The 27,831-nt window shown below is 46.8% G+C and overlaps 1 protein-coding gene across 2 annotated transcripts in view; it reads right to left on the bottom strand.

Moving 5' to 3' along the window:
- LOC137357310 (guanine nucleotide-binding protein G(I)/G(S)/G(T) subunit beta-2) overlaps positions 1–27,831 on the bottom strand; it is a 79,095-nt gene that overhangs the window by 40,889 nt on the left and 10,375 nt on the right. Inside the window, exon 2 of one of the 2 annotated variants that reach the window (XM_068023549.1) lies at positions 26,136–26,309. The exons of the other annotated variant lie outside the window; for it this stretch is intronic. The gene's annotated coding sequence lies outside the window, so the exon portion shown is untranslated. The remainder of the gene's footprint in view (positions 1–26,135; positions 26,310–27,831) is intronic. 2 annotated transcript variants of the gene reach the window in all.

Raw genomic sequence — 27,831 nt, 5'->3', positions numbered from 1 at the left:
TAGAGAGAGAGAGAGAGAGAAAGAGCCGCACAGAGAGAGAGGAGACAACGAGAGAGAGAGCCGCACAGAGAGAGAGAGAGAAAGAGCCGCACAGAGAGAGAGAGAGAGAGAGAGAGCCGCACAGAGAGAGAGAGAGAGAGAGGAGAGAGGCCGCACAGAGAGAGAGAGAGAGAGAGAGAGAGAGAGCCGCACAGAGAGAGAGACAGACGAGAGAGAGAGCCGCACAGAGAGAGAGAGAGAGAGAAGAGCCGCACAGAGAGAGAGAGAGAGCCGCACAGAGAGAGAGAGAGAGAGAGAGAGCCGCACAGAGAGAGAGACAACGAGAGAGAGAGAGCCGCACAGAGAGAGAGAGAGAGAAGAGCCGCACAGAGAGAGAGAGAGAGAGCAGAGAGAGCCGCACAGAGAGAGAGAGAGAGAGAGAGAGCCGCACAGAGAGAGAGAGAGAGAGAGAGAGCCGCACAGAGAGAGAGAGAGAGAGAGAGAGAGCCGCACAGAGAGAGAGAGAGAGAGAGAGAGAGAGCCGCACAGAGAGAGAGAGAGAGAGAGAGAGAGAGCCGCACAGAGAGAGAGAGAGAGAGAGAGAGAGAGAGCCGCACAGAGAGAGAGAGAGAGAGAGAGAGAGCCGCACAGAGAGAGAGAGAGAGAAAGAGCCGCACAGAGAGAGAGAGAGAGAGCCGCACAGAGAGAGAGAGAGAGAGAGAGAGAGCCGCACAGAGAGAGAGAGCCGGAGAGAGAGAGAGCCGGAGAGAGAGAGAGCCGGGAGAGAGAGAGAGCCGGAGAGAGAGAGAGAGAGAGCCGGAGAGAGAGAGAGAGAGAGCCGGAGAGAGAGAGAGAGAGAGCCGGAGAGAGAGAGAGAGAGAGCCGGAGAGAGAGAGAGAGAGAGCCGGAGAGAGAGAGAGAGAGAGCCGGAGAGAGAGAGAGAGAGCGCGCGGAGAGAGAGAGAGAGAGAGCCGGAGAGAGAGAGAGAGAGAGCCGGGAGAGAGAGAGAGAGAGAGCCGAGAGAGAGAGAGAGAGAGCCGGGAGAGAGAGAGAGAGAGAGCCGGAGAGAGAGAGAGAGAGAGCCGGAGAGAGAGAGCCGCAGAGAGAGAGAGCCGCAGAGAGAGAGAGAGAGAGAGAGAGAGAGAGAGAGAGAGAGAGAGAGAGAGAGAAGAGAGCCGCAGAGAGAGAGAGAGATGAGAGAGAGAGAGCCGCAGAGAGAGAGACACACACACACACACACACACAGAGAGAGAGAGAGCCACACAAAGAGGGAGAGAGACACACACACACACACACAGAGAGAGAGAGAGCCACACAAAGAGGGAGAGAGCACACAAAGAGGGAGAGAGCCACACAAAGAGGGAGAGAGCCACACAAAGAGGGAGAGAGCCACACAAAGAGGGAGAGAGCCACACAAAGAGGGAGAGAGCCACACAAAGAGGGAGAGAGCCACACAAAGAGGGAGAGAGCCACACAAAGAGGGAGAGAGCCACACAAAGAGGGAGAGAGCCACACAAAGAGGGAGAGAGCCACACAAAGAGGGGAGAGAGCCACACAAAGAGGGAGAGAGCCACACAAAGAGGGAGAGAGCCACACAAAGAGGGAGAGAGCCACACAAAGAGGGAGAGAGCCACACAAAGAGGGAGAGAGCCACACAAAGAGGGAGAGAGCCACACAAAGAGGGAGAGAGCCACACAAAGAGGGAGAGAGCCACACAAAGAGGGAGAGAGCCACACAAAGAGGGAGAGAGCCACACAAAGAGGGAGAGAGCCACACAAAGAGGGAGAGAGCCACACAAAGAGGGAGAGAGCCACACAAAGAGGGAGAGAGCCACACAAAGAGGGAGAGAGCCACACAAAGAGGGGAGAGAGCCACACAAAGAGGGAGAGAGAGCCACACAAAGAGGGAGAGAGCCACACAAAGAGGGAGAGAGACACACAAAGAGGGAGAGAGACACACAAAGAGGGAGAGAGACACACAAAGAGGGAGAGAGACACACAAAGAGGGAGAGAGACACACAAAGAGGGAGAGAGACACACACACACACACACAGAGCACACAAAGAGGGAGAGAGACACACACACACACACACACACAGAGCCACACAAAGAGGGAGAGAGACACACACACACAGACACACACACACACACACACACACAGAGAGCCACACAAAGAGAGGAACACACACACACACACACACACAAAGAGGGGAGAGGGAGCCACACAAAGAGGGGGAGAGGGAGCCACACAAAGAGGGGGAGAGGGAGCCACACAAAGAGGGGGAGAGGGAGCCACACAAAGAGGGGGAGAGGGAGCCACACAAAGAGGGGGAGAGGGAGCCACACAAAGAGGGGGAGAGGGAGCCCACACAAAGAGGGGGAGAGGGAGCCACACAAAGAGGGGGAGAGGGAGCCACACAAAGAGGGGGAGAGGGAGCCACACAAAGAGGGAGAGAGGGAGCCACACAAAGAGGGAGAGAGGGAGCCACACAAAGAGGGAGAGAGGGAGCCACACAAAGAGAGAGGGAGCCACACAAAGAGAGAGGGAGCCACACAAAGAGAGAGAGAGAGAGAGAGAGAGAGAGAGAGAGAGAGAGAGAGAGACACATCCCCCATTTTGGAGCTTCCAGGAAAGCATGCAACATTAAACAAAATACATTTACGCAGCAATCAGCATGTCAGAGAGGTTTAAAAAACATTAATTCAGCTGACGACCTTCATCACGACAGCTCTGATGAACAGGGTCCCCGCCCCAAACCTGACCCGGTTTTATTTTTTTTAAATCCAGCAGTTGATCGGCCTGTTGTGCACTTCTGGCAGATTGCTTCTTGTTTAAAAAAAAATGTCAGATTTCCAGCATTTACAGATCTCCATTTCAACTAAACACGTTACAGCTTTAGAACAGAGCCAGTGCAAGAGGAAGGTTGTCAAGTGGGTCATCACTTACTGCAGAGACTCTTCCTTACAAAACAAACTCACTGTCGATGTATTTTGGAAAAGAGAACGAGAATGTGTACAATAAAGTGGAAACTTATTCTATCTAGGCAACATCGCCCCAATCTTCCCCTGCCTCAGGACATCTGCTGCTGAAACCCTCATCCCTGTCTTTGTTACCTCTAGACCCGAAGCTCTGGAACTTCTTCCGCCTTTCTCCCTCTCTTTCCTCCTTTAAGCCACGCCTTAAACCCTACTTCTTTGACCAAGTTTTAGGCCATCTTCCCCTCAGCTCTCCTTATGTGGCTGGTGTTAAATTTTGCTTTAAAATGTCCTGTGAAGCACCTTGGAATGTTTTATTACATCAAAGGCGCTAGATAAATACAAGCTGTTGTTTTATGAAGTGCTAAAGGAACAGAAAGCCTCACGGACTCGAAAACAAAGGTTTCAGAGAAAGGAGGATGCTTGAGAAAGCGACAAAGCGGAAAAGCTTCGGGATCTGAGGTTTCCTAAACAGGGACGCGCTACAAAAGCAAAAAAAAAAAAGAGGTCAACGGTGACACTAAACAAAACGGTGATGCCAGAGACGGAATATTGCGGCCAGCTTTGGGTGCCTTACAACAGGAAAAATGTCAAGGGCACAGCGAGGATGCAGGAAATGATCACACAGGCATTCTGGGATGGCAGTTCTAAGACTGGAGAAACAGGGGCCTTTCATTAAAGAAAACTTATGGAGGTAGTCAACTACCATGAGAGGCTTGGATGAAGAAAACGGAGAAAATCTATTTCCGCTGATCAGCTAGCTGGATACGACAGGCTACAAATTTGAGATCATCACCAAAAATGACTTGGGGGCGAGGTCAGGACGTTTTTTTTTTAAAAAGGCACAAAGTTGTCAGGACTGGAAGTGCCATATGGGAAAAACAGGATGCACGAATGTGTTTTTGAACGGGGAAATACTGGAAAATAAATATATTAATTGGTATGGGGATAGGACAAAGGGGACCTGGACCAACAGGCCAAATCTTCAAGACAGCAAGGTGTGAGAAGTTGAACAGTCTTATTCTGTGCTATAAAATCCATCATTGTAAACTAAATAGGTTCCAATAGGTGTCATGCAGACAGGCAGACCAGACAGTCCCACATTCAAGTACAGATTGACAGGGGTTAGCAGATTTCAGGGAGGGAGAAAGAAAAAGGTGTGCATTTATATAGCGTCTTTCACAACCGCTGGGTGTCTCAAAGGGCTTTGCAGCCAATGAAGTACTTTTTAAAGTGTGGTCACTGCTGTAACAGCCAACTGTGTAACGGCCCCGACAAACAAATTTCTCTGCAGCACCTGTGGAAGAGTCTGTCACTCTAGGAATTGGCCTTTATAGCCACTCCAGGCGCTGCTTCACAAACCACTGACCACCTCCAGGCGCTTACCCATTGTCTCTCGAGTCAAGGAGGCCAAAGAAACTGTTGTACTGTAGGAAACACGGCTGACAATTTACACCCACAAACCAGCAACGTGACAATGACCAGATCATCTGGTTCTGTGATACTGATTGTAGGGATAAATAAATATTGGCCAGGACACTGGGAATAACATCCCCCTTCTCTCTTTGAAATACTGGCCATGGGATCTTTTACATCCACCCGAAAGGGCAGACAGGGCCTCGGTTTAACATCTAATCTGAAAGACGGCACCTCCGACAGTGCAGCGCTCCCTCAGTACTGCACCGGGATGTCAGTGTGAGATTTCTGTGCTCAAGTCCTAGCGTCGGACTTGAACCCGGATCCTCATGACTCAGAGGCGAGAGTGCTACCCCACTGATCCACGGCCAACACTACGAGCTGCCGGGAACCTGGTTTACAGCAAGAGGACAAAGGTGTGTGTGTGTGTGGGGGGGGGGGTGCGGTTTGCGGGGGGAAATGGCAGAAGTGAGCCAGAGGTTCTTGCTTTCAGTCCAGTGACATCTGCCAGAATGCGAGTGCTAAAAGGAGGATAGGCGAGGATGCTCCCCGTGGACAACCAGCCCACCCTCATGTGATTACTTACTTGACAATCCATGGAGCCATCAAGCAAGAGTCAGCTCATTCAGGAAATGAGAAGGGGTGGGGGCTGGGTACCCAGACAATAGGAAAGAAAACAATTATAATCAATCCCACACCAGCACTGTATATTCTCAAGCACTGCCAGCCAGCCAACACCAGAGCATAAAATGAGAGGGAAATGCTGTGGGTTAAAAGATGGCTTTACAACTGTACCAGATACTGTTCAGTTTCCATAGCAACAAATCTCCATAGATGGAATCTGGAGACCGACTTGAGCACTTTTTTTTTTAACTCAAAAACTTCAAGAGCACTTGGAGAATCGACGGTCAGTGACCAAGATCTCGGATCCAGGGGCGCGTTACGTGAAAACTGGCATCTCAAAATGGATTTGGAGAATTGCCGAGGTCCCTGCACTTAACCTTTAGATTGGGTTTCGAGTCAACAGCTTGTTCCAATTTAGCAGGTCAGGGAGGGTCGTGGTCACACTTTTTAAGTTGTACACGCCCAGATTTAGAAGGCATCGGGAGGTGACTCCTAGAGTCAGTCATTTACATCATTCAGGAATGCATTCAGCCCATCGCGTCCATGCCGGCTTTCCAGAGAGAGATTCAGTCAGTCCCCCTCCCCCACTCGATCTCTGCAGCGCTCGAAGTCTATTTCCTACAAGTGGCCATCCAATTTCCTTTTGAAGGCATTGATCGTCTCCGCTTCCACCAGCCTTGTGGGCAAGTTCCAGGTTCATTACCACCCACTGCGTAAAGAAGTTGTTCCTCACATTCCCCCTGCATCTTTTGTCCCTTAGTCCTTGCACCATTAGTTAATGGGAACAGTTCTTCCTTGGCTAACTTATCTATACCCATCATAATCTTGTACACTTCTATTAAATCTTCCCTCAATCTCCTTTGTCCTAAGGAGAAAAACCCCAGTTTCTCCAGCCTAACCTTGTAACTAAAATTCCCCCATCCCTGGAATCATTTCCCAGAGAATAGCAGGCTGCCAAAACATGTTAAGAGGGTCAGAGAAAATGTCCGCAATTCTGCTGACCCCCTGCCCACACCTCTAGGTGCTGGAAGGTGGGATTAGATTGGGCAGCTAGTTTTTTCAACCAGCACAGACACGACGGGCTGAATGGCCTCTTTCTGTGCCGTAATTTTTTCTTTGGCTCTATATACTGTGGTGCACAAGTAGGAACAGGATGTATGGACCAGGGAATGTTTCCCTGCCTGTCATTATTCATATGTTCTCTGCGAGAGCAGTGAACAGGACAACTCGATCCACATGTCCTTTTGTACCAAATGGCTTGTTTTCTGTGCTGTAAGTACCATGTAACACGACATAACTTTTGAACTTATGAACTTAAACCAACAATTTACATTTATATAGTGATTTTAGCATTGGAAAGATGCCACAAAGCTTCACATCAGATAAATGGAAATGGACCCTTAAGAAAGGAGAATTGTAGAATGAGTTTAAAGGGCACAACCGAGAAAATGATACCAGAAATGCATGGGTGTACACATCAGGAAAGGATGACCAGGATAAGTCTCTTTTCTTTTAAAATAGAAGGCTGAGGGACGACCTAACAATAGAGTGGATACAGAGAGAATGTTTCCACTGTGGGGAAGAACATAACTAGAGGCCATTAATATAAGGACGTCACCAAGAAATCCAATAGGGAATTCAGAAGAATCTTTTTACCCAGAGTGTTGAGAATGTAGAACTCGCTACCACAGGAAGTGGTTGAAGCAAAATAGTATAGATGCATTTAAGGGAAAGCTAGACAAGCTTATGAGTGAAAAGGGAGTAGAGGGTTACAATGATAGATTTAGATGAGAAAGGATGGGAGAAGTATTGAGTAGAGTATAAGCGACAACATGGACTGGTTGGGGCCGAATGGCCTGTTTCTGTGCTATACATCCTATGTAATCCTATAAAATGGTTGAAATGAGTCCTCCGACCCTCCCAACACCCACAAGTGACCCCACAGGATGGCAACGCATGCTACACATCAGCATGTCTGATTTCATTCAAAACAAATGATGTCCATTACTGTTTAGGCACCAGCTTTTCCTCAGTGGGGCAGCACACTCTCAAGTCAGAAGGTTAGGGGTTCAAGCCCCCACTCCAGGACTCGTGCACAGAAATCTAAGCTGATAATCAGTGCAGTACAGAGGGAATGATGCGCCAGCGAATGAGACTTAAGTCAAGGCTCCGTCTGCCCTCTCAGGTGGGCAAAGATCCCACAGCCGCTATTTCGAAGAGGAGCAGGGGAGTTCGCCCCGGCGCCCTGGGTTAATATTTATCAACATCACAAAATCAGATCACCTGGTCATTATCACATGGCTGCTTGCGGGAGCTTGCTGTGCGCAAACTGGCTGCCGCGTGTCCAACATTACAATAGCCACTACACTTCAAAAGTACTTCACTGGCTGTGAAGCGCTTTGGGGCATTGAGGTTGTGAAAGGTGCTACATAAATGCAAGTCTTGGTTTTTAAAAAGTTGAAGGCCTGGTATCTGGGGTGCTGCAAAAGGCACCTGTGGGTGAGAGAAGGTGGGTTGGGGGGGGTGGGTAAGGAGAGGAAAAGCCAGACTTCTGGACCCAATTGCTAATCCATAACCCTTGCTTGAAAGGGCGGCACAGTGGCGCAGCGGTTAGCGCCGCAGTCTCGCAGCTCCAGGGACCCGGGTTCGATTCTGGGTACTGCCTGTGCGGAGTTTGCAAGTTCTCCCTGTGACCGCGTGGGTTTTCGCCGGGTCCTCCGGTTTCCTCCCACTGCCAAAGACTTGCAGGTGATAGGTAAATTGGCCGTTGTAAATTGCCCCTAGTGTAGGTAGGTGGTAGGGAATATGGGATTACTGTAGGGTTAGTATAAATGGGTGGTTCTTGGTCAGCACAGACTCGGTGGGCCGAAGGGCCTGTTTCAGTGCTGTATCTATATAAAGAAAAAAGCACAGGTCAGGTAAAGCCAGGCTCAGCTACAACACCCCAAGGTTCATATGCCTGCTGACAGCCCTTGCTCACATCCTTGTAAAAAAAAAACGTTTGGCCCTCGGGGTGAAGTACCTGCCTATACCCACGGAGCTCAATTCGTCAGACTCAACGTCGCCAGAAGACGGGAGAAAAATAAAACAACCATAGCAAGCTCCACAGTCAAATGAAGCATCCAGCATTGCAGAAGCAGGTTGTAAAATGCACACATAACGGTCCACCTTGACAATAACCGAACAAAGTAAATGGGCTTTCACTGAATGGAACCAAGGGATTCATTTTCCACCCCCCTTAAATCAGAGACCCCGGGAATTTTTAGCTCGTGTTTTTGCAGATCGTCATTCGCAATTCTGCCTATTTTTCTGCGAAACCTTCATTCAATCCGCAGTCTTGTGCCAAGTTCTCGGGGCACACCTTGGCTCAGTAGTCGAGGTGCCACATTCTGCCACTAACAAATGAACAGGAACCTTATCTCAGCAATGAACAAAGAACGGTACGGCACAGGAACAGGCCATTCGGCCCTCCAAGCCTGCGCCGATCTTGATGCCTGCCTAAACTAAAACCTTCTGCACTTTCGGGGTCCGTATCTCTCTATTCCCATCCTATTCATGCATTTGTCAAGATGTCTCTTAAATGTCTCTATGGTACCTGCCCTGGTGCCCCCACCACCTCCCCCGGCAACAAGTTCCAGGCACTCACCACCCTCTGTGTAAAGAACTTGCCTCGCACATCCCCTCTAAACTTTGCCCCTCTCACCTTAAACCTATGTCCCCTAGTAACTGACTCTTCCACCCTGGGGAAAAAGCTTCTGACTATCCACTCTGTCCATGCCGCTCATAACTTTGTAAACCTCTATCATGTCAACCCTCCACCTCCGTCGTTCCAGTGAAAACAATCAGAGTTTATCCAACCTCTCCTCATAGCTAATGCCCTCCAGACCAGGCAACATCCTGGTAAACCTCTTCTGTACCCTCTCCAAAGCCTCCACGTCCTTCTGGTAGTGTGGCGACCAGAATTGCACGCAATATTCCAAGTGTGGCCGAACTAAAGTTCTGTACAGCTGCAGCAGGACTTGCCTATTTTTATACTCTATGCCCCGACCGATGAAGGCAAGCATGCCGTATGCCTTCTTGACTACCTTATCCACCTGCGTTGCCACTTTGTGACCTGTGGACCTGTACGCCCAGATCTCTCTGCCGGTCAATACTCCTAAGGGTTCTGACATTTACTGTATACTTCCCACCTGCATTAGACCTTCCAAAATGCATTACCTCACATTTGTCCAAATTAAACTCTATCTTCCATTTCTCCGCCCAAGTCTCCAACCGATCTATATCCTGCTGTATCCTCTGACAATCCTCATCATTATCCGCAACTCCACCAACCTTTGTGTCGTCCGCAAACTTACTAATCAGACCAGATACATTTTCTTCCTCCAAATCATTTATATATACTACAAACAGCAAAGGTCCCAGCACTGATCCCTGCGGAACACCATTAGTCACATCCCTCCATTCAGAAAAGCACCCTTCCACTGCTACCCTCTGTCTTCTATGACAGAGCCAGTTCTGCATCCATCTTGCCAGCTCTCCTCTGATCCCATGTGACTTCACCTTTTGTATCAGTCTGCCATGAGGGACCTTGTCAATGGATCAGCACTTTTCCAAGTACATCCTCCTGCTGTACAAATAATCTAATACAATTCGGGAAGTAGCCAACAGATGACCAACCAATGAGAACACCTCAAGAGAAATTTACAAAGAGTGCCACAACCTGCTAACATATTAATGATTTGGGTATGGGGACCAACTGTAATATTTCCAAATGTGCAGATGACACAAAACTAGGAGGGAATGTAAGTTGTGAGGAGGATGCAAGGAGGATTTGGGCAGGCCAAGTGAATGAGCAAGAACATGGCAGATGGAATATAATATGAATAAGTGCAAAGTTATCCACTTTGGTAGGGAAAAAACCCAGAAAGGTTGAGTTGTTCTTAAATGACGAGAGGTTGGGAAGTGTTGACATCCAAAGAGACCTGGATGTCCTTGTTTATGAGTCAATAAAAGCTAGCACACAGGTGCAGCAAGCAATTAAGGCAGCAAATAGTATGTTTGCCTTCACTGCAAGGGGATTTGAGTGTAGGAGTAAAGACGTATTGCTTCAATTGTACAAAGCCTTGGTGAGACCACACCTGGAGTATTGTGTACAGTTTTGGTCTCATCTAAGGAAGGATATACTTGCCATAGAGCGAGTACAACAGAGGCTCACCAGACTAATCCCTGGGATGGCGGGATTGCCTGATAAGGAGAGACTGCAGAAACTGTATTCTCTAGAGTTTCGAAGAACGAGAGGTAATGTCATTGAAACTTACAAAATTCTTACAGGGTGTGACAGGGCAGATGTGGATAGGATTTTCCTCTGGCTGGTGAGTCTAGAACAAGGGGAGATAGTCTCAGAATAAGGGGCAGGCAATTTAAAACTGAGATGAGGAGGAATTTCTTCACTCAGAGGGTGGTGAATCTGTGGAATTCTGTACCTCAGAGGGCTGCGAAGCTCAATCATTGAGTATATTCAAGGCAGAAATTGACAGGTTTCTGAATACTAATGGTATCAAGGGATATGGGGATAGTGGGGGAAAATGGCATATAGGTGGATGATCAGCCAAGATCTGTTTGAATGGTGGAGCGGGCTCAATGGGCTGAATGGCCTACTCCTACGATCCTATATTGCTAAGGAGGGGATGGCAAGCTTCATGAGGTCATTGCCATTGAGTGTACCAACGCAACAAACAACAAGCCACCTAATAGCACACCAATAGCCTCTTGCCCAAAAAGAACACTCCATATCAATAATAAAAAGACTGAAATCAGACCCAGGTGCACGAGAAACTGGGAAACTCTTGACTGCACTGGCTGAATTTATCTCCTGCTTTTCCATTTAAGGCAAGGGGATTTTTGCTGGTGCTCCTCTCCTGGATTGAGGCATTTCTCCAGCTGCGTCATGACTTCCCAAACTCTTTGTTCACCGATCATTCTCTTTTATCCACCCATCCTCTTCAGCTGCTGTACATCTCTCAGTTTTACTCCAATCTTTGATGATTCTGTAAAGCCAGAAGCACTGGGAACCATACATCATTTCAGTCACAGCACGAATATGGCACATCAGGGGACGCACCAAAATGCACCCTCGATTTCTCAAGATACCTGCACCCTCTTAAATTGCACTTTGCCTTTAGAAACTGGCAAAACAGTCGCACAGGAACTGCCCAAGAGATAAACGGTTAAAATGTACACATGCATCAATCAGCCACCTGTCAAGACTGTTGTAAATGGCCTCACAGCGTCAGATGTATTATAGGCAGGAAGGGCAATGTACGCAGAAATAAAATGAAAAAGTACCGGGTGGTACACTGGATTAGTGTTGTCTTCAGTTTTTAACGCCTGGGTTTAGATCCAACCCAGACTTAATGGATGGACAGGTCAGCTATTAAAATCTCAAGAGTACTGCGCATTAACACTGTCAAAGACAAATTATTGGGAGAATGAAAGAAGGGAGCAGGTTAACAAAGGGAGATTTAGGAGTGACAGACTCTTTTCTATTCACTATTGAGACAATGGGATGAAGCAATTTTAAAAAAGCAAAAGTATCTGCCGAGATACACAGCCAGAAGTTTTTTTTAAATTAATTCATGGGATGTGGGCGTCACTGGCCAGGCCAGCATTTATTGCCCATCCCTCAATACCCTCAATGCGGTAGTGGCGAAGCCACCTTAACGGAGTGGCTTGTTCAGCCATTTCAGAGGCCAGTTAAGAATCACCACATTGCTGAGGGGCTGGAATCACATCGGGAGGACTGGGTAAGGACAGAGAATTTCCGAAAGGTCCTTAAGTGAATTAGAAGGTTCTGCGACGACATCCCAGTAGGCTCCACATTTTCATTTAGTTAACTGAGTTGAAATTCCCCAGCTGCCACGGTGCGATTTGAACTCGCATCTCTAGATCATTATTAGTTTTATTATTAGTCCAGTAAGATAACCACTATGCACTGGTCAGAGCTCACTTAGAACATTGGGTACAATTCCAATCACCATACATAAAGGGGGAGAAAGCTGCATTGAAAGGGGGGGGGGGGGGGGGGGGGGGTAGGGAGAAGAGGAGCAGCAGGAATGATCTCAAGGTGCGAAGAGGGTGAAATGACAAAACAACAACTTGCATTTATATAGCACCGTCAGCGTAGTTAAACGTCCCCAGGGTGCTTTACAGGAGCGTCAAATAAAAACTGACAATGAGGCACAAAGCAGCTGTTAACACAGGTGACCAAACACTTGGATAAAAAGGTAGGTTTTTAACTAGTGTCTTAGCGGAGGGGCAGAGAGAAAGGGAATGAATCTCAGAGACATATAACCTATTAATGGTTGGCGTGCTAGTAAACCCGAAATATTTACTTCTAAATATCAGTCACGTCAGTAGAAGAGAGCAGGAAAAAAAAAAAGCATCAATAAATCTTGGAAAGAATGTACTGAAAGATGATAAACATGTGGAATAATCTAACAAGTAAGGAAATGGAAGAGGCATCAGGGAATTCAAAGATGCTGTTGGATATTAGACTGGGACATATTGTAATATTCTAGAACCAAGCTGAGTGGGCCAAACGGGTTTTGCACATCCTTTGTTCCATCACATGCTCTTCCATTCAGCCAGTATTAGCCCAAATCCCTGAACTGGTACATTTGCCAACAGGGAGGACACCTCCCACCCCCTCCCTCCCTCCCTCCCCGTGCGGGGGCCAGCGCTGGCAGGACAGACCAGAACGCGGAATATATGCACGCACGCTCACACACGGCCACTGTAGATACCTCACCAACAGAATGTTGTAGTGAAGAAAAAAGACTTGCATTTATATAGCGCCTTTCATTACCTAAAGTGCTTTAAGCCATTGTACTTTGGAAATGTAGTCACTGCTGCAGTGCAAGTAGCACATCCCATAGCTGTCTCACTGCCACTTGGAAAGACATGACAAACCTTCTGTTCAAATAGAATTGTACGTTCATACCACCAACCTTTGGTCATTCCCTAGCAGATCTCTGGCGTTGGCACTACCACTTACCTCACAAGCAGCTGTGCCACCCAACCATGCCGGAACAGATAACTAGAAAAAAAAAACTCAACGTTTTAATCTAACAGGGAGGCTAACCATTGAGTCAAAGTTCATGGATTCAAGTCCCACTCCGGGACTTGAGCACATAAATCAAAGCTGTCACCTTCAGCACCGTACTGAGGGAGTGCTGCACTATCAGGGGTGCAGACTTTCCGATAAAACGTTAAACAGAGGCCTCAGCCTCTCTCGCGGGTAAATGAGCCCAGGGTACTATTTCGAACAGCAGGGGAGTTCTCCCCAGTGTTCTGGCCAATATTTATCCCTCAATCAACATCACATTATCTGGTCATTATCACACTGTCATTTGTGGGACCTTGCTGTGCGCAAATTGGCTGCTGCGTCTCCTACATTACAACAGTGACTACACTTCACAAGAACTCCATTGGCTGCAAAGTGCTTTGAGACGTCCTAAATAGGGTGCTATATAAATGGAAGTCTTTTGGAAATACTCAGGCAGGCAGCATCAGCAGAGAGAGAAAGAGAGATAACGAGTCAGACAGTGGGAAAAAGGGGGAGACACGGGCCGACACAGCAGGAAAGGGGGACAGACCACTCTCAGTTCCAGCTCCTGACAACTGCCTGCTAGATGTGGGATGGGAGATGTGAATAGGAGAGGGCTTGGCAGTGATACATTCATGGTCGAACAACTCATCTCGGTTGATATGGGGAAAATGAGGTATTTCAAGCTCTGCGCTGGTTGGTAGGGGGGTTGGGGGGTGGGCTAGAGCTAGCACTGTGGATCTACAACTCACCTTGTCAGCATTTTCGGAAAGTACTGATCAGAGAAAAGTGGCTCAAAAAACAAAAATTGCGAATTGAAATATTTTAGCACACACAAATTAATGCACCCAGCATCTGACAACTGTCCACTGTGTGGTGGCCACACAGGGAAATTCCATCTAGTGCAGTTCTCAAGAGTCTTAATGGCACGGGAGGCTATTCGGCCCATCAAGTCCATACCAGCTCTCTCTAGCACTGCAAACGGTTGTGAAAGGCGAAATCAAAAAAAAAAAGCCTTTATCACTTCACTCGGAAGATTTATTTCTACTTCAAAAAACGAACTCGCTCTGCCAATTTTTTTTTGCTCCCTTTCTGTTGCAGCGCTGTTTCAGAAGCAATCCCTCCAGTATCGTAGCCAGGTGGCCATTCAAACTTTCCGAGTCTCAACTATCAGCAAGCTTTGTCTGTTGAAGAAATTGTAGCCAAAGTCAGCCTTCCTGAAACCACCCCCCCCCCCCACCCCACCCAACACATTCATTCCCAGCCCAGCAATCCGGAGTGCTCTGGCCCCCTACCTCGGGCTGCTGACATCAACGTCGTATCCCCACTACTAGGGCTACAATTAGCAGCAGCTGGACACCGCAAAATAAGCCTGGTCTGTTAGCAACCATTTCACCATTAAATCCAGATCTCATTAATTCATTACCAAGTATATTATGCATTACACCATTTCAGGGAAGATTAGGACAGGGATTTAGGATTACAGAGGGCTAAACCCCAGGATTAGCTTCTTCAGACAGAGATGCAACTGGAATTTTATCCTGTGCGCTAGACGGAGGCGTGCATTATTCGACCACTGAGACTCGTGTTCAAATGCAGCCGGACTAATATGATGAAAGACATCTGGAACAGCCCTTAAAAGACTTGTATTTATACAACGCCTTTCACAAGCTCCCACAAACAGCAGTGCAATAATGATCAGATCATCTGTTTTTATGATGTTGGTTGAGGGATAAATATTGGCCAGGACACCGGGGATGACTCCCCTGGTCTTCTTTGAAACGGGATGTTTGACGTTCACCTGAGAGCGCGGGCGGGGCCTCGGTTTGACGTCTCATCCGAAAGACGGCACCTCCAACGGTGCAGCACTCCTTCAGTACTGCACTGAAGGGTCAGCCTTGGGTTTTTTTTTTGCGCTTACGGCCTGGAGCACAACTTGGACCCACCAGTGGAATAAGTTTGGACTACCACAATCTGGTTCATCATGAGGACGCATCCTTAGCGCAAAAACTGCCTCAAATTTGTAAGGAGGAATGGAAGCAGTTTCTCAAATTTCTTCCCCCATCCAAGAAAAACCTTTCAAACATTCAGAAATGCAATGATTTTTTTTCCTTAAAAAGAAATTCAAAAGGCAGCTCGATGAATTTGCCTCAGCACAATTTTTCCAAGTGATTGCATTGCTCAGAAGGATGTCAGCCCACTCAGGAAATCGCTCCATGTACTGCATCCTCCCCCATAACCAAGAACCACTTGCATGGAAATGGGTTTGTTGGAAAGTCAACAGTGCTTACAATATTCAGGGGGGAAAAGGGGGCGGGGGGGGCGTCTCAAATCACCACAGACTCCCCCTCAAAAAAAAAATCTGTTTCTAAGCTACAAACAACCAAGAATCACAACTTTCAGCATAGAATCAAGATGCTAGCTTTGAAAGAACAGTCACGCCGACTCTCTCACCATCCCCAGTTTTGTGTCCATAACCCTACAAGTTCCTCATCCTCAACCCCCTTTTAAAATTATTTACTGAATCAGCTCCCACCACCTATTCTGCTTAAGTGTTTTCCAGATCCTAACAAGTCTGAACGGAACATTTCTCCTAGTCTTGCCACTAGATTTTTTTCTTGCGCCATTTTTAGTCATAAGAAGCTTCCCATCAGTGTACTGAAGAATGAAAATCGCAGACACCCATACGCAAGGATAGGTCCCCATGACGAACGGGGTTGCGACTGTCCAAAACTTATTCCACAGGTGGGTTCAAGCCTCGCTCCAGGACCTGCGCACAAAAAATAAATCAACGTCATCACTCCAGTGCAGTACTGAGGGAGTGCTGCAGCTTTGGAGGTGCTGTCTTTCAAATGAGACTTTCCTGTCACCCAGATCCAAAATCTGTACATGGAAAGGTAGAACTCCCTTCTCTCTCGAGCCACACCTCTAACCAGCTACAAGGAGGTACAACTGTGGTGAGATGGGCAATGAACTCTGGCCCTAACAGCCAACACTCACATCCCATAAATGAATTTTTAAAAACTATCTCCCCACTCTCTACTTGATGTTTTTAGCCTTCCAAGATTGGAAACTCCTTCTTCCAACACCACTAAAAAAGATTATCGTGTCGTTTACCTCACTGTTGTTGGTGGGGCCTAGCGCTATACCAATTCAGTGCTGCGACTGCCTAGAGTAACACTGCATTTATATAGCACCTCTAGCATGGTGAAGCCTCCCAAGGTGCACTCAGGGGAGTGTAATGAAACAAAATCTGACACCAAGTGGCATTCGGACAGGTGACCAAAAGATTGGTCAAAGAGGTAGGTTTTAAGGAATGTCTTAAAAGGAGAGAGAAAATACTGAAGGAGGGAATTTCAGAGCTTAAGGCCCAGGCAGCTAAAGGCAACAGTAGTGGAGCGATGAAAAAAACGAGGATGCGCAACAGATTGCTCCTCATTCTAATTCATTGGCGGCAAAGCACTTCAAAATGTCCTGGGGATATGAGAGGCACTATATAAAATGCAAGTTTTTTTTAAAAAAATATAAACCAGAGAACCAAATAAAAAGCAAGCAGCCTTTTAGTCCGTGACAATTTACCGCTGCACTAGGCTTTCAGCTGGGTTTTTACATGATATCGAAATGGCTTTGAGTAGTTTTCAGGCTATTCCACTTTGGAGTCAGCTCCGCGACAGAAAGCAACTTATTCCCCCAGGGCAGCGTTTGTGTGAACAGCAAGCAGCTCATTAGGAAAGCATCTTCTTCAGCTGCAGCCTTTAATCATGCGTGAAGGAGGCAGAAATAAAGAGAAAAAAAAAGGTCTTGCATTTATATAGCACCTTTTACGACCACAGAACATCCCAAAGCACTTTTTGAAATGTAGTCACTGTTGTAATGTAGGAAACGAAGTGACCAATTTACAAACAGCCAGCTCCCACAAATTGATAATGATCAGATAATCGTTTTTTTCTGGCGATGGTTAAGGAATAAATATTGGCCAGGAAATAACTCTTTTATGCTCTTCAAAATAGCAACCCTGGGAGCTCACCTGAGGGGACAGCCGGGGCCTTGGTCTAACATCTCATCCGAAAGACAGCACCTCTAACCGCGCAGCACTCCTTCAGTTAATGGGAGGATCAGCCTTAATTTTTGTGCTCAAGTGTCTGGAGTGGGACTCGAACCCAGAACCTTCTGACTCAGATGCAGGAGTGTTACCCAGAGTCACTCTGCTCTCTTACTCAGACTTTTAAACATTACTGCAAGGGTTGATAGACAAAAATCGGAGATAGGATTGTCTAGTATTTTTTTCTCCCCCCCTCCCCTCCACATCCTGAATCTGTTGGGACACAGGTCAATCTGGAGCGTCAGAGCAAGCCGTCTCTAACAACTACGTGCCTATAACACTTTTCACATGCAGGAAGTCATCTGAAGGGCTTTACTGGAGAGGACAAAACTGTGAGCTCACACACAAGAGTGAGGAAAAAAATAAAAGGAGTTATAGTTGGGTATAGAGTCTTAAGAGTTATACGGCACCGAAACAGGCCCTTTGGGTATGGTTGAAGTTAGCGAAAGCAGGTCAGGGGCTGGAAAGGCAAAGGGAACTGCAGAGTTCCAGAGGGCAGAAGCAGAGGGGTTAAACATACAGCCACTAATGACGGAGGGGTCGCAAAGCTACAAGAAGAATTTCGAAAATCAATTCACTGGGGCACAAGGAGTCAGCAATGCTTGGAGAGAATGAGCCTACATCAATTCAATATCGACCACTGGCTGCACCAAAACAGTCTGTGGGAATTCTGTTCACGACTGTCTCTGCCGCGGACGGACAGGTGAATAGTGTTTGCGCTGCTTAGATTAAGAGCACGGCAAGCGCCGGGAGAAGTGAGGACACTCTCGAAGCTATCAAAGCGTGACAGTTTGCAATTCCAACCCTCCTTTTTACTTGACGCTTCTTCCATCGTCACAAGCAGAGAAATCTAAACCAACTGCTCCTAAGATTGTATTTCCTTTGGCAGGAGTTCATCGACTGCTGCAGTTCTTTACATCAGACCGTAGTGGGTCTCAGACTAGGCCACTGTGAGGGTGATGTCACCACACTGCTACTTCACACAGCTCTGACTACAGTTCAGCTCTAGCTCGGTCCTAAGTCAACTACCTAAAAGGCACTCTGCCCTGAACGCTGTCCTGCAGGTTCGTCTTGTTCCAACGAAAGACTTCAGAAGCAATGTGACTTTATTTTTCCACTACAAATTTTCTTGCCAGAAAGTCACATTAAAAATCAGGCAAGCTTTTAGTCCATGAACACAACTCATTTCTTCAGGCTTTCAAATAAGTCCAAAAAAAAAGTTAGTTTGATTAAGCTGAATGCTAAGCAACTTGTGTTGCTACTTTCCATGGTATTTTCCAAGAAAGAAACCAAATGATTTCAACTATTTTTTTTTGTGGACGGGGGGGGGGGTAAAGGAGTGCTGGGAGAATTGGTAAGACAACCATGTGTCATTCTTCTCTCCTCCCTCACAGAATAAAAGCAGACAATTGCTTTTTTAGCAGATCTTGCAGCAGATTTTCTTTTTAAAACCATCGCACTTCTATTTTAAGAAAACACCAGCTGTATTTTTTTCCCCCAAAGATCAGTTGTGAGCCAGTGCAGGTCTATGCTTGGCAGGGTCTATTAGTAGTGGCAGGGCTCCAGAAGAACACAGCAGCAACGGGGGGGGGGGGGGGGGTGGAGAAAAGGAACCCTGACCACCTAGCGCCATCCCAGTTGGGGAGCTACTGGAAAGAATGAAAGAAGGACTTGCATTTATATAGCGCCTTTAGTGACCAAACATCTCAAAGCTTTACTGCCAATGATTTACATTTTGAAGCGTAACCACTGCTGTAATGTAGGAAATGCGGCAGCCGACGTGGGCACAGCAAGATCCCACAAACAGCCATGTGATGATAAAACTAACAGAAAATGCTGGAAATACTCAGCAGGTCAGGCAGCACCTGTGGAGGGAGAAGCAGAGTCAACGTTTCAGGTCCGTGACCTTTTCTGATGACACCTTGAGGAAGAGAGAGATGCTCGCTTGTTATTGCCCAGGCATATTTTTAAATAAAATGAGCAGCGACAAGGATCAGCAGCACTACAACTACATCCAAAATAAAAGCAGAAAAAGATGGAAATTCAGTGAGTCAGTTCACACCCAGAGAGACATTATGATCACAGCAACATCACAACTGGCCTTTTACTCAAGACAGAATGCTGACTGGCCCCGCTGTGTATTTCCAGCAACTTTTGCTTCTCTGTCAGATTTCCCAACATCTACACTTATACAAAATGTTTCCGCTATCGAACGCCACTTCAAACCCCACTCCAGATATTAGTAATCGTGGAATGCGCAACTGCACTCACCAAACAAAAACTTCAGGATATACTCATCAGACAAGGCTGAACAGGCAGAGGCTCTTTTCTCTCGTAAAAAGAGAGAGGCACTGAGGAATGCTCTAAAAGGTCTTAAATTATGAAGGGGTTTGATAGATGTTTCTACGCGTGGGAGGGGGAGAGAAAAACCACAGGCCATAAATATGATCCTCTCCAATAAGGAATTCAGGAGAAACTTCTTCACCCAGAGAGCGGTGAGAATGTGGAACTCGCTACCACAGGAAATGGTTGAGGTGAATAGTGTCGATGCATTTAAGGGGAAGCTGGATAAACACAGGAGGGAGAAAGGAATAGAAGGTTAGGTTGAGAGTCAGATGAAGAGGGAGGAGAGCATGTGGAGCACCAACGCCAGCCTAGACCAGCTGGCCTGCTTGTTTATGTGTTGGAAGCTCACGTGGGTGACATGACTGTTCCATCCATACAACAGAGGCCTCCAATACCTGAAATAGACCCCAGACACTTTCAATTGCGGCAACGACACTCTTTTTTCCCCCCAACTTGAAACAGCAGGGTGAATGGCCGGGGCATGAGACCCAAGTGTTGACCACTGCCTAGGCTAAAAGAGGCACGAGAGAAGTAAATATCAAAGCAATGGTTAGGCAACGGCAGGCTTTGGATTTTAAAAGCAGACAGATTGCCAGAGAAAGAGATGACTGAGGGGATTAAGGAGTGCCACAGTTTCGAGGTTCTGAATGAGGAAGAGGCAGCAAGTCTGGATTTCAAAAGTGAGGATGAAGTTCATGCAGGTTGCAGTTTCAGGGGTACAAGAAAAAGTTTACTGCAGCACTAGTCATTGCAACTTCTTCTGTTTTTCAACGCCTCAAAGCAGAGTCACGTAGAAACTAGCAGTGAGAGAAGTCACCTCTTTGATGACAGTGTTGTATCCTCCCCAAGAGGAGTGTCTGAAAAGTCTCCCTTGACATGGAAGTAGTCAAGACTGGATGGGGCTGGGCTTTCCAAATAGTTAGGAACAGCATTTCTCAGAGATTTCCGAGATCAAGAGGAAACAGTGGGACCAGGAATGGGAACAGATGAAGGTGGAACCAACATGCTGACATCTGCTGGTTTGACGTCTGCAACGGTCAGGAAGATAAAGAAAATCTAAAGAATTGAAAGAACCAAGATGAACACTGGGCCCCATCACAGGAATCTTACTGCCTTCTTTAAAACTGAAGGTTGACAAATGCTTTGTATTGCAAATCCAAAATGTTGATAACCAAATTGTACACACACTCATGATTTGAAGCCCTTCCCGAAATCTACAAACCACGACCCAATACCCCAAACCTTCTGTGAATAGAGCATACCTGAATAAAATCTCCAGTGAATAAGAGGTTACCTGCTGACTGATTTAAATTATACCCAAATGAACGGCGCCATTAAGCCAAAGTGTGTTTTGGCCGCGTGCCAAGTGAACCACCAGAGGATACAATAAGCATAGTGCCACCAGGTACTGGGGCTGCACCAATTAAAGTCCGTAGAGACCAATTAGTCCCATCTCTCGCGGTTTCCCACGTGTAGGTTAACAGTGCTAATCAGGACTGCCTAGGTGGGGGTGGGGAAGCTGGCTTTTGATCTGGGGAGTGCTGCTGATCTGTTCTTTTTCCACAGAACCTCTCAGTAAAGCAAGACACAAGAACTACCAAGTCATTGGTGAGCAACATGATCTTTCCTTCTGTCATGGGATGGGATAGTCTGGGCAAGAGATAAAACAATACTTTGGATCTACAAATAACCCACTTCACGAAAATCAGCAACAGCACTTAAAACTGGGTCTTCCAATCTTTTCCTTATGTCTATATCCTTTTAACCTTTTCTCCTTTGCATAGTGTGGATCATTAATCACACCTTAGAAAGGATATATTGGCCTTGGAGGGAGTGCAGTGTAGATTTATCAGAATGATACCTGGACTCCAGAGAAGAGATTACACAAACTGAGGATGTAGTCCCTGAAATTTAGACAGTAAAGGGGTGATTTGATTGTCGGTTTCCATACATTATGGGAAACTGATCAGATAGAAACCATTTCCGCTGACTGGGGAGTCTAGGACCAGGGAGCAGTGTCTAAAAATTAAGAGCCAAACCTTTCAAAGTAAAATTTTAGGAAATGCTTCTACATACAAAGGGTGGTAGAAGTTGGGAACTTCCTTGCACCAATGGCAATTGATACTGGATCAATGTTAATTTTACATCCGAGATAACAGATTTTGTTAACCAAAGGTATTAAGGGAAATGGGGCAAAGGTGGGTATATGGAGTTAGGTTGCAGATCAGGCATTATCTCATTGAATGTTGTAACAGGCTTGAGGGGCTAAATGGCCTTTTGTCCCTGTGTACCAACTGAGGGCATGGATAAGAGACCTGCTCCCAGGCCCCTGCCATTGGTAGGTGTACTCCAGACAGAACAGTTCGGCTGAACTGCTGCTCTTGGCCTCTCTCCCACGAGAAGGCATATCGGATTTACATTCAGAGTTCATCCCAAGAACTCCAAATCAGTGGCATCAAACCCATGCAGGCGCACAATCATCTGTAACCCAAACACAGTAAGCATGGTCAATGCACTTCTTGATGACCTGAATTATATTCATTCTTTCACTGGATAAGGGCGTCCCTGGTAAAGCCAGCATTCATTGCCCATCCTTAATTGGCCTTCAGAAGGTGATGGTGAGCCACCTTCGTGCACCGCTGCTGTCTGTACAGCGAAGGCTCTCTCCATGGATAGCTGCTGACCATTCTCTAGTACCTCGAAGCAGAGACAGAGCGCGTAGACTCATCTATACCATCTACAGGATGCACGGCAGCAGCCCACCGAGGATTCTTTGACAGCCAACCTGCAACCTCTACCACCTCGAAGGACAAGGGCAGCGGGCGCATGAGAACACCACCACCTCCAAGTCAGGCATCAGTCTGGCTTGGAAATATAATCGGCCATTGCTTCACCACTGGTATACCAACACCACACAGATTGCAGCAATTCAAGGCGGCGGCTCACCACCATCTTCTCAAGGGCAATTAAGGATGGGCGGCACAGTGGCGTAGTGGTTAGCACCGCAGCCTCACAGCTCCAGCGACCTGGGTTCGATTCTGGGTGCTGCCTGTGTGGAGTTTGCAAGTTCTCCCTGTGACCGCGTGGGTTTTCGCCGGGTGCTCCGGTTTCCTCCCACAGCCAAAGACTTGCAGGTTAATCGGTAAATTGGCCATTGTAAATTGCCCCTAGTGTAGGTAGGTGGTCGGGGATGTGAGAGGGTAATGGGATTAATGTAGGATTAGTATAAATGGGTGGTTGATGGTCAGCACAGACTCGGTGGGCCGAAGGGCCTGTTTCAGTGCTGTATCTCTAAATAAAATAAAATAAAACGCTTGCTGGCAATGCCACATCCTGTGAATAAAATTAATAAAGGAGAAAAAACAGCTCGGCCAATGTTCAGACACACACTTCCCAGCAGGAGGCAGTAGTGAGCAGAAACCACCATACCCCACTAGAGATCAGCAAACTCAATACAGACCAGTACTCAAAGCCACAAGCTTTTACACGGAACGGTCAGTTACACGGCTGTTCATCTGCCATCGGGAGCAGCAAGATTTTAACCTTTAGTGTAAATTTCTTTTATAAATGTTAACAGTACAGTTCTGGTCTGCTTAGAAAGAAAGAAAGGCCTTTATTTAGTCTTTTACATGACCACTGGACAAATAAAGCGCTTTACAGCCAATGAAGTACTTTTTGAAATGTAGTCACTGTTGTAATGTAGGAATCCAAGAAAGAATATACTAACCTTGGAGAGAGTGCAATGAAGGTTCACTAGATGGAGTTCTGGAATAAAGGTGTTGTCTTAGGAGGAGCAATTGAGTAAATTGGGGCTATAACCCCTGGCGTTTAGAAGGAGGTAATCTCACTGAAACATATAACATTCTCAGAGGGCTGGATAGGGTAGATGCTGGAAGGATGTCCCGTTTGTTGGATACTCTAGAACTGTGGGGGGGTCACAGACTCACAATAAGGGATCCGCCATTTAGGTCTGAGATGAGGAGAAAATTCGTCACTCAGAGCATAATGAATCTGTGGAATCCTCTACCCCAGAGAGCTGTGGATGCTCAGTCGTTGAGTATATTCAAGACTGAGATTGAGAGTTATTTTGGACAGTAAGGGAGATGAGCGCAGTGTGGGGAGGTGAAACTGAGGGAGATCATCAGCCATGATCGTACTGAATGGCGGAGCGGGATCCAAGGGCTGAATGACCTACTCCTGTCGCTACTTCTCAGGTTACGTTCATAAGCAAGTCACTTGGAGAAGCATAAATGCAAGTGAGGCAGCTCAGTGGATATTCACATCATTAACACAAGAAAACAGTTCCATGGGAAGGCAGACATCATAAAACCAGACCCTTTCCCATGACACAGAACTCTAACAGAGTGTTGCATTCCAGCTTCCCAATGATGTCCCTTTCAGGTCACTGATTCAATCATTACAAGCAGATTCGGAGAAAACACAGAGCTGTCAAACAGCACACGTGCACTTGAGTAACGAACTTCCTTGTGCAATACTCTCACCTCAACTTATTCACAACCCCCCACGACTGACCTGTAAACCAGCTGTTAGCTCACTGGAACGTTGCACAGCAGCAACATCCACTCTGCAGGCACAACCCAGGTTTGAAAGACCAAAACATCTCACTGCGCAACTGGTTTACTTCCCACACAGCGCAAGGGGACATCAAATGAAACTAGATACTGGATTAACCACAAGTTTTAGAAGACATAGAGCAGGTGGGAAAAGAACAAATCATGGTTCGAGAGACTGCGGATTACACTAACACGTTAATTGAGACCATGTCAACATTTAATAGGTTGGATGGGCGTTTGGAAAAGGGAGGGATAAAGAAATTTGAGAATAGAGTGGGTATATGGGACCAAGACTACTGCTCACAGAGGATAAACCACACAAAACATACCAGCTAAACAGCACGACTATGTTGCAATTTCCAACCTCTGTTACCCAACATCATTAACACTTAAATGTCAAACGTGAACGCACTGTCCAGTCAGCCATTAGCTAAAACTTGGCAAGCTCCCTGCCAACAGCCTATTAGGTAAAGGTGTTATAACCAGAGGAATCCCACTGAGTTACCGGATCTCAACTGGGACAATACTGGTTCTGATATAAAAAAAGTCACAGGCCCGAAACGTTAACTGTTTTTCTTTCTCGCTCTACAGATGCTGCCAGACCTGCTGAGTATATCCAGCATTTTCTGCTTTCCATGTCACACAGATAGCCCGCTGCCACTCTGGCGCCATGCCAGCGTGCGCAGAACTAGGTAAACAAGGGAGGAAACGACGCAGGGAGCTATCAAAATATCCTGCCAAGGAAATTAATTCAGTTTTGCAGCAAGGGCCTTTCCCACACTACCAGCCTCACCTCTTTTAATCTTATTACCTCAGTGATTTTTTTTTTCAGTTTCGCTTTTTGATACTGGTTTCGGAGTCGGCTCAGAGTTGAATAAATATTTAGCAAGTTCCCTCCCGCAAGACTATAGGAGGTTCCAAGAGCACCTGGTCTTCTTTCAATTGATAAAAAAAAGTCGCTCGCTCAATTCTCGTTTGGGTAGTTGGTATCGCTAGCTGACTTTTCAACAAGTGAAGGTGGCAAAAGAATGCTCTTGTTCATAGAGATTCGAAATGGGATTGATCGACTTGGCTTTCTATAGTGTCCCGACACTGATCTGCTTTGCACCAGTCAGACATTAACTTACCCCGGCAGTTTACGAAAGTATATCTAAGCTCGCCCAATATGGGCGACACAGTGGCGCAGTGGTTAGCACCGCAGCCTCACAGCTCCAGCGACCCGGGTTCAATTCTCAGTACTGCCTGTGCGGAGTTTGCAAGTTCTCCCTGTGACCGCGTGGGTTTCCGCCGGGTGCTCCGGTTTCCTCCCACAGCCAAAGACTTGCAGGTTGATAGGTAAATTGGCCATTATAAATTGCCCCTAGTATAGGTAGGTGGTAGGGGAATATAGGGAAGGTGGGGATATGGTAGGAATATGGGATTAGTATAAATGGGTGGTTGATGGCCGGCACAGACTCGGTGGGCCGAAGGGCCTGTTTCAGTGCTGTATCTATAAATAAATAGCTCACTGGGTAAATCCACCACTTGGCATGGTAGTGAGCCACAAAGACCAAAAGGTCCCAGGTTCGATTCCCAGCCTGTGCTGAGTTACCTGACATAAACCAAAGCAGGAACATAGGAACTATCAGCAAGCCCCGTCAACACCACCCGCACCCCCCCACCCCCTCAAGTGTCTATGATAAGGGGAAAGAATGAGCAAGGAGGTCTCCCAGCAACAACCACCAACATCAATGAATTACACAGCACAGGAGGTGGCCATTCAGCCCATCGTGCCCATCCCAACTCTTTGAAAGAGCCATCCTATTGGTCCCATTTCCCCTTTCTTTCCCCCACAGCCCTGCAAATATTTCCTTTTTCCAATTCCCTTCTGAAAGTTCCTATCGACTCTGCTTCCACCACCCTTTCAGGCAACACCATCTTACTCTATAGTAAAAAGCAAAACCTCTCAATTTCAAGAAAAAGCTGACATGTAAAAAAAAAAAAGAGTGGCATCTCCAGAACTGCAAATCACTCACCCTTCAAAGGTTGCAAGCTGCAAGTTTTTCAGCTGGGAAGAGATCAAACTGGCCTCCAGATCACCTAAACCAGTAGGTACGACAGTTTACCGCATAGCATGTTCCTGCTCCACCCTTCTGACGAGCTAGATTGCCAGTTACAACAAACAAGCTGGTTGACAACACGGTAACGTGCTATAACACAGAGAAAGAAACAGAGGCGAGATTAGAAGGGGTTTTTTTTTCAAAACGCAGCGAGTTACGATGATCTGGAATGCACTGTTTGAAAGTGGTGGCAGAAGTAGATTCAATAATAATTGTCAAAAGGGAACTGGATAAATACTGAACAGGGAGACATTTACAGGGAAAGACCGGGGGGGGGGGCGGGGGAGAAACAAATTGGATAGCTCCTGCAAAGAGCTGCACAGACACGATAGGCTAATTGGCCTCCTTCTATGCTGGGGTGTATGATTCAACAAATCACTATTTTTGAGGGAAAAAACACACATGCACACACACATCGATTACAAAATGGCCACTATCTAGCACAAGTTGTACAACTGTACTCAAAGGGCCACAGAGAATTAGTATACGAAAACATGGTGGTAAAACACAGGAAGGTTAATTGTTTAGCTGAGTTTTGATTCTGTGGCTTCACACCCGCAATAACTGGGCCAAGATTAGGCACTCATTTTACTCAAGGCCCTTAACATGAGCTTTTCATCCTATACCAGAGGCTATTCCACCATATTGTAACTGATGCTACCCACGCCCCATACAAGGCTGAGGCAGAGACTGCACGTTAGCTAAAATGCGAGATTCTCCCATAAACTGGGACCGATATAGGTCAACGCACCTGGCGACAACAATGCAGAGTTACTCTTGGCTGAATTCAAACTCGGGCGCTGTACAAAAAAAAAACCAACAACTGGGGTCTGCAAGGTGAATGATCGGCCAGCATCGCCACTCCCGATTGCCGTACAGTAGCTCCTTCTGGAAGCCTGCAACTAGCCTGCTGGCCTTCAACGTCAAGAGCGGAGGGCAACCAGCACCCAAGGAACTAGACTGCAACCAGTTCAGGAAGGGAGACACACTGGAGGGGGTGGGAGGAATAACAAAACCTTACACAGCCTTAAGCTGAGGCTTTTGAATTAAAGATGGAGTTAATAAATATCTAGATGAAGAGAAAATAATGAGAAGTAGCCAAGATGGATTTCAGAGAGGAAAATCCAGCTTCACAAACCCGATGAAGATCCTTCAGGAGACGCGGTGGACGGGCGAAATGTTGCGGATGCAGCATACGTGGACCTTCAGATAGCCTGTGGCAAGGACCCACACAGGGGACAACTGGGTGTGGAATTGGGGCGGGGAAGCGAGAGAGAGTCAGAGTCAGTGTAGAATGGCAATGGAAGTGGTGTCCCACTGGGTTCTGTGCTGGGACAATCACTGAGTACATCAACAATCTGGATGAAAAGCGAGAAGGAGCCTGGTCCAGACTTGCAGATGACGTTAAAATAGGAGGCAGAGTTAGTAATTCTGAAGCTGCAAGAGCATATAGATAAGATGATGAAATAGGCAAAAAAAACCATCGGATGAAATTCACAGTAAATATGTGACATTTCAGTGAAAATTTAAAAATATTCGGAATGAGGAAAAGATGGGCGATTTGGAAGGGCAAAGGGATTTGGAAGCATGGCGTTACAAGGCATTGAAAGCA

The sequence above is a fragment of the Heterodontus francisci genome, chromosome 48, assembly GCF_036365525.1.
Source record: "Heterodontus francisci isolate sHetFra1 chromosome 48, sHetFra1.hap1, whole genome shotgun sequence".
Lineage (NCBI taxonomy): Eukaryota > Metazoa > Chordata > Chondrichthyes > Heterodontiformes > Heterodontidae > Heterodontus > Heterodontus francisci.
Note: the sequence above shows the minus strand (reverse complement) of the source record. Positions and strands in the feature narration are given on the sequence as shown.